The 13,716-nt window shown below is 40.4% G+C and overlaps 1 long non-coding RNA gene across 1 annotated transcript in view; it reads left to right on the forward strand.

Moving 5' to 3' along the window:
* The window catches only part of LOC119850428, a 33,485-nt gene extending 22,546 nt beyond the window's left edge, over nt 1-10,939 (forward strand). Inside the window, exons 3-4 of the long non-coding RNA XR_005290849.2 lie at nt 9,247-9,397; nt 9,923-10,939. This is a non-coding gene — a long non-coding RNA (uncharacterized LOC119850428). The remainder of the gene's footprint in view (nt 1-9,246; nt 9,398-9,922) is intronic.
* The last annotated feature ends 2,777 nt before the right edge of the window (nt 10,940-13,716 follow it).

Here is a 13,716-nt window from a genome sequence, read left to right on the forward strand (position 1 = left end):
CTTTAAGGGTTTATGGGAAATTTATCCCACTGTTACATTATTAAATTCATGGGGTGATGTACCTTAGTTTTTCTTATAAAGCAGATCAAGTTTGTAATAGTCTTTCTGCTGTGCTAAGCTTTAAGTGTATTCACAGGTAATAGCTGAGAAGTATCATTACCATATGACCTTAGAGGTTTTTTCGAAAAGCATACCTATTATCCATTATTACAGGGGTATTTCTTAACATTAAATTTATCCCAATAGTTAATATTAACATCAAATCTATTAAAAACTTCAGATTTCAGCACTGCATACACAAAGAATATTTTTCCTACTTAGGGTTAACCAGTCCCTCTCATTTTTAGGTTTGACTTTTTTTTTCAACTTTCCTCTATCAGTAAGGTAATTTACATTTTCACAGATGCTTTTGGATCCGAAGCCATCAGCAGCTCAGAGACCTTCTCTTAAAAGGGGACACAATCAACTTCCACCTGAGTTTTGATTTCTTTTCACTTTCAACTTCTGCTTCCAAAACGTACTGTGATCTGAAAAAGAAAACATAGCCTACTGTAGCTCCTTTTAGAGCCCTAATAGGATTTTAGTTAAGTAGCATGTTTTGTTTGCATTTCTTTGCACATGTTCTGGGAAAAATGCACATTCCTTTCATAGTTTAACTTCTCTAATATAATATTAGCCATAACATTATGTAAAAATGGATAAGTTTCTTTTGTGCTCACACAGTTTCCATGTACTTTTATTAAAGTGACAATCTGATTACTCAGAGCCACCTTAAGGCTCAGTGTTTCTAATGTTGTTTTCGTTTTTTTTTTTTGTGCACCTCACCCCTGCTGTTGCTCCAGAGGGGCAGTGTCTCTTGTACTACAGCTCTTATCTGATATTTTGTTACCAAAAAAAAAAATCCAAAATTTCTCCCCATTCTCCTGGGTTTGACTGCCCTATCGCAGCCAGGACTTTGGTCTTTTAAAAAAAAAAAAAAAAAAAAAAAAAAAATTGAACTGTATAAAGCATGGAGATACCTTAAGGATTAAATACTAAATTCCAAAGCCAAACAACACTAGTCACCTTTGTCTGGCAAAAAAGTGTTTCTCAGTTTTGCAACTTTGAATGAAAGATTCAGATGGCTTTTTAGTGGTGTTTATTTAAAACCAAACCAAAAAACAATTTATCTTAAACCCACAAAACAGAGTTTCACAAGCCAGGAGCACCGGCCTTGGTCCCAAACACTCCACACACTTACACAGTATGTGTGTGTGTCTTATATATATACACACACACACACACACACACAGAGAGCGATAAGCATACTCTTCTGCTTCACATCCCTTACACTGCTTTAATTTTTACACAGCGGTACATAGATTACATTGGAGGTGTGTGTGTGTGTGTGTGTGTGTGTGTGTGTGTGCGTGTATATAAATAAATTAAATATGGGGTCAGGTAAGTTCCAATAGAAACCCCCTTATGTTCTTTTGGCAAATTTTGACTAAATTGTTCAGTCAAATGATTCAAAGCAGATTGTCTTTTTGCTAGACTTATTTACAAACATTCCTTTAGAAAAGGGCCCATTTTTCCTTCAGAATGGCTGCAAAGAAATCAAGAATTCTTTTTCTATAACGCTTTTTCTGTTATTTGTACAAGGTTCAACTGATTGATTCCCTCCAGCCTCTGCAGAGTTAACTTCTCACTCTCTCTTTATCTGTTTGCCTGCCTGCTTGTCTGGGCCTGAACCTGCTTTCCTCCCTGAACCGCCCCTTCCCATGGGCACAGGCTTTGTCCCACTAACAATTTAGCAAGGAGGGTGGGTTCCTCAACTAGCCCCCACCCCTCCTGGTCCCTTTTCTTTGTTCCCTTTCTCTCTTGTTGCTCTGGGGTGGTCATTCTGCCAGATGGGTAGCGACCCTTTCTGACAGAAGGTACAGGTACTTTGCTATTGTTTTACTGTGTTAGACTCTCTTATCAGTTCAGTCCAGAAGGCCTTAGGCTGCCTGCAGTGTCTCAACTGAATTCGCAAAAAGAAAAGGGAGTACTTGTGGCATCTTAGACTGAATTTGTTACCAGCACAAAATTCTGTTACTCGCACGCATTCCAGGGCACCCACCTTTTCCCCAGTTCCTAGGGCTCCAGGCAAAAAGCACCTAACTTTACCCATCTGTGGGCTCTGGGCTCCACTCCTCCATGGGCTCCAGGCAAGTACCCTTTCCCTGTGGACTCGGGGCTTAATCTTTTGCAGGTTTATAGGATCTTTTACCAGTGAAAGAGCCTTACACAGTAGTATCCTACATAACCGCTATTTCTTAACAATCACCAAAACAGAATGCACACACATATGGTGCTCGCCACTCCCAATAAGACAGATGGACTTTTTCTGATGGCCAGTCAGAATCAGGTCCATCTAGGGGACTAGAGTTTCTGCACGGTGTCATTGGCAGAGCATTAAGGTCTGACAGCTCTGATCTTTGGGGCTGTGTCCTGGAATTGGTTCCCTGTCTCTGGATATAATTTCTCTACTCGAGCAGGCCATCAGCCCGAGTTCTGAGTCCCAGTAATAGAATGTATCTGTAAATTAACTCACGACCTGCGACATGGGAACTTGTAGAGAGTGACCCCACCCTGCCGTCTTTTACCTCCTATTGCAATGGACAAACTACAAACCGTTTGTACCATCCGTCTCCTTCCTCCCTACCAATCCTTGCTGGGGCCTCCAAATTCTGTTATCCGGGGTTCTTTCAACCCAAAACTCTTGGTAACTTTTACTCTATGCAAGGGGGGGTCAGGAAATAAATCAGGGGAGACACAGCTGTCCAACTGATAGATGGCTGGCGCAAACAGGACAACACGAGTGCTTTCACTTAAAGCTAAACTTTACTTGGTCTCTTAGACACATGTCTGCAACAGGTTAGTAAAACATCCTCAACCCTTGATAATTACCAAAGCTGAGTGTGGCTCTCAAGTGGCACAGCAGCAGCCCGTCTGCTAGTGAGGAACACAAGATGCATCCAGAGGGAGAGTCTAGTCCTGAAGAGTCCCCCTACCTCAAACTTTTTCCCCTTATTTATACATTAGTAATAGAATGACATGTCCCTTAAAGCAAACTTGTTAAGTAAGTAGTTTCAGTGGCCAACCGATTATTATTATCATTATCGATTTAACCGGGTATGGGTTTTTCCAGAGTTTGCAGCCTTGAGGCCCCAATAGACATTCCTGAGGCATATCCTGCTCTTCTAAGATGCGTGCATCAGCAACTTCAACACAATTCTTATCAGGAAGGATGCGGGGTCAAGCTGCCCTCTCTGTGGCACCCAAAAACCCCCTTCTCCTCCTGCCTTGGTTAAGCTAAGCCTGCTGACTTGGCTGCTTTTAGCAATAAGCCATAGTGGTTTCAGGCACTTTACTGGTTTACCAAAGTCTCCCCATACAATCCCATCCACCAAATGGGTTATCCAGGTAGCACTTCCTCAGGCTCTTGTCTGGAACCAGCTTTCCCTCATCCAAGAGATAGCAGAGCTTTGCTCTCCCTCCTGCTCAGTCCTGAACAGGCTAGGTCTTCTCCCTTTAACTCCCCTCTTTTGGCTGCAGGGGTAGTGGGGCAGCTCTCCTTAACCCATGCATTGCAGGATGGGGCCTATCTGCCCCACCACATTTTCCTTTTAAGAAGCGTCTATCCCATATTGTTTTTGATATCCTAGGAAAGAGAGCCACAGACAGAGAGCAGTGTCTTTCAGCTTTCTTTTTTCTGACAAAGAGAGTAGAAAATGAGGACATGTTGGTGCCCCAATTTTCATGGATGGCTTTAAGCTGCCCAGACACTGGAACATAATAAATCCTGTTTTAAATTCACAGAGTGTTTTTATAAAGAAGTGCTGCGTGGATTTAGCAATTTCTTTATTTAAAATGGTGGTGTGAGCATGAACTTCAGCAAGCCTGCTGGGGCAAATTATACTAAAGTGGGCTAAAAGTGCTCTTTACGTCCCAAGATTTAAGCATCCTCCCCCCAGGACAGCTTACACAAGCCTGTTGAAAAAAATGCTTGTAATGCAACAACAAATCTAAATTCACATTGAGTGTTAAACCTTGGTATAGTCTGAAATATCCTACTTGCAGATATATCCCATAACAATACCAGAGCTCACATTAATCATGTGAGCTAGGACGATGGGTGACCTTTTCTAATAACTGAGGCATCTAAAAGCTGCCATTACATTTCACATAGCTCTATTTACTGTACATCTGCAGCATTCATCATTGGTGAGATGTAAATGTCCTCTCACTGCTGACATTTGCCAATCATCCTTCACTGAGGGAGATTGTTCTGAAGTGTGGCCATAAACGGCTTCTTTTCAGCCTTCTAATGAAAGGAGAGCAGCTGTTAAGCAAGAAAGGTTAATAAACCTTGGAAAAACATTGACTTGGTATTAGGGCTTTTCTAAGCACGAAAGTTGAAGATGATTGTCTGTCTTATGTGGAACCATTACTTTTTCAAGAGTCAAATCTACAAAGCTGCTAGTAAAATTTATATACTTTGGATTTACATCAAAACTCACATGCATACAGACCCAATTCACTGGTGCGGTCTAATAAATAGAGACTGTTATACTGAGGTGTGGGCATAGCTTAAACTTTGCAGTTTCTCTTCAACCTAGGGACTGAACTTGCCAGAAATGCTGATAAATATATGTACAGTAACTTGGTGTTTGGGGAAAATTTTCTCTTGACAGATTTATAAAGCCCCAGGATTACCTCACCATCACTTTTGAAAAATTATAGACCTAGAACTCCCACAAGATCTAGCTTCACTGGCAATTCACTTGTGGCTGCCCTATTACATTTCCTGCTTTTGATGCTTTCACAGCTTGGAGAAGTGGATCCAAAACAGCAGCTAGAATTTTGCTGATCAGAAAGAGTGAAGGGTTTTGCAGGATCCTGTATGATGGGTCTGCCCCACATTTTGACTAATGGCCCCAGCTTGTGAGTAAGAATTGATAGCAATGTTTTTTCCAGCCCCCACATGGTCTTATTTGACACAATCACATAGCAGATGGTAGCATAACTATCACAGCATTTGACCTTGGCCACCATCTTAGACCATCTCCAATGAAGCTTCAGACTCATTAAGGTACAGAGACTGCCCTGGTATCACTACTGAGTTTCCTGCTTGTGGCTATGAAGAGATATGAGACATCCATGCTAATATTACTTTTTTTTACCTTTTTTTAGTGGCTTTTGACATGGCTGACTTGCCTGTGAGACTTTAGGGGCATAGGGATTTTTGCTTTGAAGTCTTCTTTTATTCCTCTCGGGTCTGGGGCTTATGATGGGCAACTACACTTTCTCCCCACTAGCTCTTATCCAGGAAATATTCTAAGATTCCAGCCCATCTCTCTTATTCAGCATCTATGTAAGATTGTTATGGAAGGTCATGTGACTTCACAGGTACATCAATATGCCAATAATAGCCTGCCCTTTCCTGTCCAGAGCAGAAATTGGAATCTGGATGAAAGGAACCTCGTCCAAGTCAGTGAAAAGAGCAAAACATGGAGCACCACAGGAGATGTAATCCATCCAGGGTCCCCAACACATAGAGGACAGTAGAGGCATGAGGCAAAATACTTACAACTCCTCTTAGGCACTGCCACATCACTTCTGAATCAATTTTTTTCAGGTTTTGATTTTTCACTGAAAAGTCAACCTTTCTTTGGAGGGGGACACTCGTATTCTGACCAGTTCTACTGGCCACAGACAGTACCACCCATCAGATTTTGGTTTGGTTTGGTTTTTGGCTCAGAAAAATGGACGACTTACACCAAACATACCAAAAGACTAGACAACTTTTCATATCAAATGCTTGCATAAAATTCTTTGAATAAGATGCAAGACTGAATAACAAATGTAGAAGTGTTAAATTGTGCTGGTATGTCATTTATGGGAATGTTGATTAGTAAGAAAAGACTCGGGGGGCTTGGACATGTCAAGCGAATGCCGGATTACAGGATCTTAGAGTGTGCTGTACTATGATGCTCACGAAGCATCGAGAGAGAAACCGACCGACCACTGGGCAGATTTCGGGATGCTTGCAAAGATGACTTGCTGTCCTTTGGAGTCTCTGTGGATGATCAGGAAAGGGGTGCAGAATGGTGGCATCCGCTTGTAGATGGAGCAAGGTATTGCGAGGCGGACTGCATCAAGCTTTGCAATGACCGGCATCAGAGAAGGAAAGAATCTGCTGGTCAGATTCGGAGCATTACTAATGCATGGGTGTGTCCTACATGTGGATGGGACTGTCACTTGTACATTGGACTTAGCAGCCACCAAAGAATTCATCAGCGCATACACCATGATCTGTAAAGAGCAATAGTGCCATTGATTGATTTGGTTCAATTCCCATTCATATCCCACACCTTCTCTCTCTCAAACCACCCCAACCTGCACCACAGCTATGGGGGAGGGGAATAGGCCATTACAGAATGGTTCTCTTGGGCATAGAGATACAGACCTGGGCCACTGCTATGGCACAGAAGAGCTCGTTCAATAAGAAAGAGCTTGCAGTCATTGGATCTAGGTAACCTCAAAGAAAAAAGTCTCAACCATTAATATATATACTTGGTGCTTCAACAGGCCTTATTTCAAAAAGCTGAAAACAATTATAAGCCAAATCATTTGGGAATAAGAATTTAAGCAGAAAAACGTTCTTAAATGATTCCCCAATTATCATTCACACCTTACTAGGTGCCCCAAAAGCCACAATCCCACAAGTGAGAAAGGAGACTGTCCTGGTTAAAAAACCAAACTGCTTTAGAGGGGAAGTGAAGGAAGCTGTAAAAAATTAATACAAAATAATGTATAACCAATGGGGGGAAAAATGGGGAAGTTATTAGTAATAAACTCAGAAGTTAGGTATTGTAGAATATTGGTAAGGGAAGCCAAGGAGTACAAGGAGAAATCTATGGCCAGAAGAGATAAGGAAAATAAAAGGATTTTTAAAAAATATATTGGAACAATAAGAATCCTCACCATGGTATTGGTCCATTTGTAGATGGAAATGGTAGGATTAGCAATAATAATGCAGAAAAGGAAGAAGTGGTCAATAAATATTTCTCTTCTGTATTTGGAGGAAAAACAGACATCAACATATGATAAGACTGCATCAACACTCTTCATTCTACTAGTATCTTTGGAGGATGCTAAACAGAAATTAGTGATGTTAGACATTTTTTTTTTTTCAATCAGCAGGTACAGATAACCTGCATCCAAGAATTGTAAAAGAACTGGCTAAAGAGCTTGTTGGATGATTAATGTTGATTTTTTTTCAATAAGTCTTGGGGCACTGGGGAAGTTCCAGAAGACTGGAGGAAAGCTAATGTCCCAATTTTAAAAAGGATAAAGAGGATGACTGGGTAATTGCAGGCCTGTCAACCTGACATTGATCCCCAGGCAAGATAATGGAGTGGTTGATATGGGACTCAATAAAGAACTAAAGAAAGGTAATGCAAATCAACATAGATTTATGGAAAGTAGATCCTGTAAAATTAATTTTATCTCTATATAAGATCACAAGTTTGGTTGATAAAAGTAATAGTTTTGACATAATATACTTGGACTTCTGTAAAGTGTTTGACTTGGTACCGCACAATATTTTGATTACAAATTAGAATGCTATAAAATTAACATGACCCACATTAAATGGATTTAAAATCTGGCTAACTGATGGGTCTCACAATGTAAATGGAGAATCCTCACCTAGCAAGTCTGTTTCCAGTAGGGTCCCACAGAGATCAGTTCTTGGCCCTATGCCATTTAACATTTTTTATCAATGACCAGGAAGAAAACATAAAATCATCATTGATAAAGTTTCCAGATGACACACAAATTGGGGGGAAAGGTAAATAATGAAGACCAGTCACTGATTCAGAGTGATCTAGATTGCTTGGTAAACCGGGCATGAGCAAACAATGTATCTTAATACGGCTAAATGTAATGTATACACCTGGGAACATTAGATGTAGGCCATAGTGATAGGATGGGGGACGATATCCTGTGCAGTAGTGACTGGGGAAAAAAAAGTGGGTGAGAGCGGGGCGGGGAGAATGGTTAGTCAGCTGAACATGAGCTCCCAGTGTAAAGTTGTGGCTATGAGTTATTGCAATCCTGGGGTGCATAAATAGGGGAATGTCAAGGACTAGAGAGGTTATTTCACCTCTGTATTTGGCTCTTGATGCTTGCTGTTGGAATACTGTGTCCAGCTCTGGTACCCACAATTCAAGAAGCATGTTGATATGTTTCAGAGAGTTCAAAGAAGATCCATGAGAATGATTAAAGGATTAGAAAACATGCCCTATATTGATAGACTCAAGGAGCTCAATCTAACAAAGGTAGCAGAACCAAAGTGGTTTAAAAATGTAGACCATGGCGCACAGAGTAGGCAACTGTTAAAATCAACTTTTTTTCTTAATGGAATTTTACGTGCATTTTGTCTTTTTTTTTTTTTTTTTTTTTTTTTTTTTTTTTTGGCCTTTATAGTTGCTCTTTGTCTATAGAAAACTAAATACAGACTTTGATTTGTACAGTGCCTCAGTACTCTAATACCTGCTGTATTATCCCTGTTTCACTATAGGGCTACACAGTATAAAATGGTTTTAGTTTGAGCTTCAGAATAATTCCATACAGGGGCAGCATTAATGAAAAGTCAGCCGTCTTTATCACTCATTTTAATGCTTTCCCCTTCAGTTCTCAACTTTCTGCCTAGCTATTTCAATATCCCAGATATTCGTTGTTCTGTATAATCATACTTGCATGCTGTAATACTGTATATTTCAAATAACAGGATACTTACACCTAACTCCTGAAAAAGCGTTTAATACACTACAGAGTCTCACAAGGCCATTGGAGTTCTGCCAGAAGGATTTAATGAATAATGGGCCCTGTCTCCCTCTGTATTTGACTTTGGGGCACATCTGCATTTTTATGTAATTATTTGAACACGGACAGCTGAGTATGTTAGCAGTACTGTATTCATCAGCAAGAAATCCCAAATATGCCAGTGTGCTGGCATCTAGGCAGGCTTTAGATAGTGGATTAGAGATGGTGGATTTCAAGAGGAAAAAAGAAGGAATTCCTTCTTTTTGGCTGTATCTCTTAATTAACTGCACAAGTGCAGTTTGGCCTATAGACTTCACAGCCTCCAAAACTGGGAAATGAGCTTAACGTGAGTCAACTAGTCCTGAAATTGCTATTTTGTTGCTTTTAAAGCTTCTACATTCATGGAATGCAATTACCACTGAAAACTTCAGGTGCTGGGACAGGTGACTGTTCCTGGATGTCTGCAAAAATACCCCTAAAACAGAAGTACAGGCTGGACACATTCACCAAACACCCCAGCAGTAGCCTTATGACTATGAAGGTATGAAAATGACTACAAACCTAGATATAAGACTGGAAGACTGTTTTACATGAATGTCAAGTTACACTACAGTACATGAGACCTGTAAGAACTCAAACACACCTGAGAAGTGTGATTATTTTTTTTTTCTAATGTTGGCCATAACAAATACATTAGGTCATATTCTGCTCTCATTTGTGAGGGCAGAATTTGATCATCTTCCATTGGGATGAGGGGGGAGGGGAGGAGGAGGAGGAGAAGAAAGCACATGCATTACATTGCCATTGAGCCAAGGCCCATCAACCCATACCATAACCTCTGTCTTTTGTTAGGTGAGGAAGGCTGCAGAAAATATCCGGTAACTCAAACTGTAACGAATGTGGGGCGAAAATTATACTTGCCATCCAGATTGTCAACGTGTCTTATTGTTTGAAGGTTAAATTCGAGCTAACATATGCCCTTAGTTGGAAGAGAGACTAGAAAAAAAACAAGTAAAACACACAAGAGAAAACGAAGCTAAGAAAGCCCATTTATTTTTTGCTAAAGTGACAGAGCAACAATCTGGGACTGATGAGGATCCAGCTTCTGGTCACCACCTGACTCTTCCCTTTAAGTTTAATACACTAATTGGACATATACATGTGATAATTTTATGAAGTGTGCAGCGGCCTCTACTGGTAAACAGAAAATGTTACGTGTGTGTGTGTCTGCACAGTGTTCCATCAATTCTGAATATGCAAGATAAGAAAAGCTTATGGGTCTGGCTGCTGAGTCTTCAGAGACCAGTCATAGCAGGTTCCATTCATGCTTGTTTCATCTCTAAGATAAATTTGGAGACAAGTTAATTCATCTATTCCAAACAAAGGCATCCTTTTTCCTTAACTGTGACCCATTAATGTTGATAAAGTTTATCCCTTGTATTTTGGAGGATCTATAAACTCCTCTCTACAGTGGCCTCTACCCAAATGGGATACAGAGGTGTGGCCACTCTCTGACTTTTTTTTTTAATCTGCTTTACTCAATACATTAATTTCTATCCTACACAGTTTTTGAGATGAGTCTTTAGATAGATGATGAAGAAAAGTGTAGTAAAAACCAATTCAATGGTTTCCTGAATCATTATTTTATGGTTAGGCATTTGTCTCATCATTATGAATTCATCTAGCATTTCTTGCTTTAGCACCTCTTTTTATAAGAAGTTCATTTGGCATTCAGGTGGATTTTACATGCCCCATTGTAATTTATTATCAACGAAGCAATAGTTAATGGATATTTAAAAGAATGTTACTGCTTGTGCTCAAGCTCTGTTAACGCTTTATTTGCTCCATTAATTAATTTGCTATATCTTTATTGCAGTAAAAAATCAGTCATAACTTCACAGTTAGATAACTGGTACTTGAATAAACCTGTTTCTTTTCCCCTCTTGATTATTCTAGATCTGCATGGAGTATCCATTTTACCTTTCTTTTTTGAAGAGGGAAAGATCCTGTGTTAACAATAAACACTCAGCGGGCAGTGTGGTTCAAGGGTTAGGGCACTGGAGCGGAGTCAGGAGATTTGGGGCTGTTCTTACAGAGGAGGGAAAATTCCTGATGTTATAATGAAATTGTCCAGCTCAGCCACCCAAATTTTCAAAATGTCTGTGTTTCAAAATTCAAATGTCAACCATCTGTAGCCTGTGTGACTTTACAGGGAGGAGAAATGACCTGCCCAATTAGTTGCCCCATCTGTAAAAGGGGGTAGTGATACTTTTGTAAAGGTGTTTGAGATTGATTGCATCCGATGAAGTGAGCTGTAGCTCACGAAAGCTTATGCTCAAATAAATTTGTTAGTCTCTAAGGTGCCACAAGTACTCCTTTTCTTTTTTGAGATTGATGGATAAAAATCTGACATAAAGGCTAATCATTTTTAGCATGAAAGAGCAGAAGATCATTGATCCAGCCTCCTCTTTTCCTCTGAGGTTCTTTGAAATGTTTTTAAAAAAAAAAAATCTACATACCTTCTTCCCTCATTACCATTCTTAACGTGCCAGCCTAGCTTTGGACTTGTGACCTACCGACTCAGTTGCATCTGTATGGGCACATACTGCCGCGCGTGTGTGTGCGCGCGCGCGTGTGCGCACTCTCTCAGCCTGAATCACATTTCACTTTAGCAATATTTGATCAGTAGTGCCTCTGTTAATTCCTTTATCTGAGGCTTGCTTTTCATGGCAAGCTTAATTGGTGCATTCAGGCTGCTAGCTTTGGAGGAGTGAACCTACAAGGCAAATAGCAGTAAACTTCATGAGCTCTGTGGGGCTGCTGGCTACAGCTCTTGATTTGAAATTCACACATCAATGCTAACAACGATATCAATGTGTAGTCTGAGCATTTTCCAACAGACTTCACTCTAGTAGGAAAATCTCATTTATGAAGTACCACAGCTGACCAGTTACACTGTGGAATATAGCTCCGCTTAACCCACAGCACTTACACTTGCTTTCTCTACAAACAAATCTAAGTATATTTAACAAAGGACAGAGATTTGAAAGATAACAAGTGGAAACACTGGAAATAAAGAGTGACACAACATAAAATAGTAACTTGCTGAACGGAACATAACATTGTCATGGCTTACAGAGCAAACGTTCACCAAAAATCCTTCTTGCGTATAACAGCCGGGCCTGGATGTGATCTTCCATTCATGAGACTAGTCATGCTGTTCTCTTGCCTCCTCAGTGGAAGGATGCAGTTTTGTCTCTGTCTGTACAGTTACAATTAAAAAAAAAAATCCATAGTCTGCACTTGCAAAAAGGATAACCACCGCTGCTTGTGTTTTCCTGTCTCAGATCTCCCCTGGAGACTTTGCAATCACTTGATTAGCACTTTGCTCAGACTGTGAACCATACAATACTTAATCTACACGTGGGCAGACTGATTAGATAAAATCTTCTGCCTGAAAGAAACTTGTTTATAAACTGCTGGCAACTGCCCCAACTCTCAGACCTTAAGAGCAAAATGTTCAGCATAGATACAGAGCTCCTTACATATTACCCATACATACATTTTTGCAGTGATTATGAAGATCAGTGTGAGACAGACTTTCATAGAGAGCTTGTATGACATGCTTTGCTGAACTAGTCTTTGGATACCAGACCCCAAGGATCTCTGGAACCCTTATGCTCCCTTGTACCCTCTGCCAGTTGGCATCAAGGAGTCTTTGGGGCACAGCTGCTAGGTGCTGCACACAAACACTTGCACAAGTGGGTGAAAGGGTGCAGAGAGCCTGTAACTCCATCTCCCCCAACATGCCTCATGGCCTAGCTATGCCAGCACATTGGAGCATACATTGTAACAGGTACAGGCCTGCCGCAGCTTATGCCTTTCCCAGGGCAACACAGAGACCGTACATCCTAATCTTCCTCCAGGGTTGCCCCCAGGGGTTGCACAGCAATGTACAGTCCTTACTACAGGCATGACTGCAAACACACCATCTTAGCCACTATATAGTTAAATCCTCACCCCCTTTATATATCTCCAATGTAACTATGTACTTATCCTTCCCCTTGTTCCTCTCCTGCATTCCCGCTCAACAGCGCAAAGAAAGCAACGTTCAAAACAATCTCTGGCACTGAAAAAGTCCTTGCTGTAAAAACTGATCATAATGAGGGTGTTCCGATGATAAGCAGCAGTTTCTCAACCATGATATGTTTCCAACAGGAAACTATTTTTAACTTACATTTGCTGTGAATTGTCTTGAAAAGACATCTGGCCGAAAAGTTGACATTCAGAAGCTGCATGGTCAGTCAGCAGATGTAAGCTTTAATGATCTTGGATAAAATGGTCAATTTGGAGTGCAATGTAATTTAGGTATGTGAACACTACTAATCACCTAGAAAATTACAGTGAACATGTGCCTTTCAAAGAGAATCTACTCCTTGGCCTGCAGGTCCTTCCCCGAGCTGTGACACAACATATCTATTTTGCTTAACAAAGCAATGTCATTAAAGAAACTGCATGAAATGAAACTATAGGCTAAGTTTTCAGATTCAATTTTACATGTGGCATTTAAAAAAAAAAAAAGTATACATTTTTGCCTATACTTTCCAACCAGTGATTCTAACACACACTGCAGTTTCTTGCTGTTAAAAGTGTAGAGAAATAACTACTGTGGTTTTGTTTTGTTTTGTTTTTTTTCTATCATGGTTCTTTTACCATGCCCACCACCATGGTATCCAAGTGCCTTAGATACCACCGTGCTGTAGGTGGAGGGTAAATATTGACTTATAATGGTGAAAACTGTTTGTATAAACATTGTATAGTGCAGTTTTTTCAATGTTCAGGTCACAGCACAGTACTGGG

Source organism: Dermochelys coriacea, chromosome 2 (genome assembly GCF_009764565.3).
Source record: "Dermochelys coriacea isolate rDerCor1 chromosome 2, rDerCor1.pri.v4, whole genome shotgun sequence".
Classification (NCBI taxonomy): Eukaryota; Metazoa; Chordata; order Testudines; family Dermochelyidae; genus Dermochelys; species Dermochelys coriacea.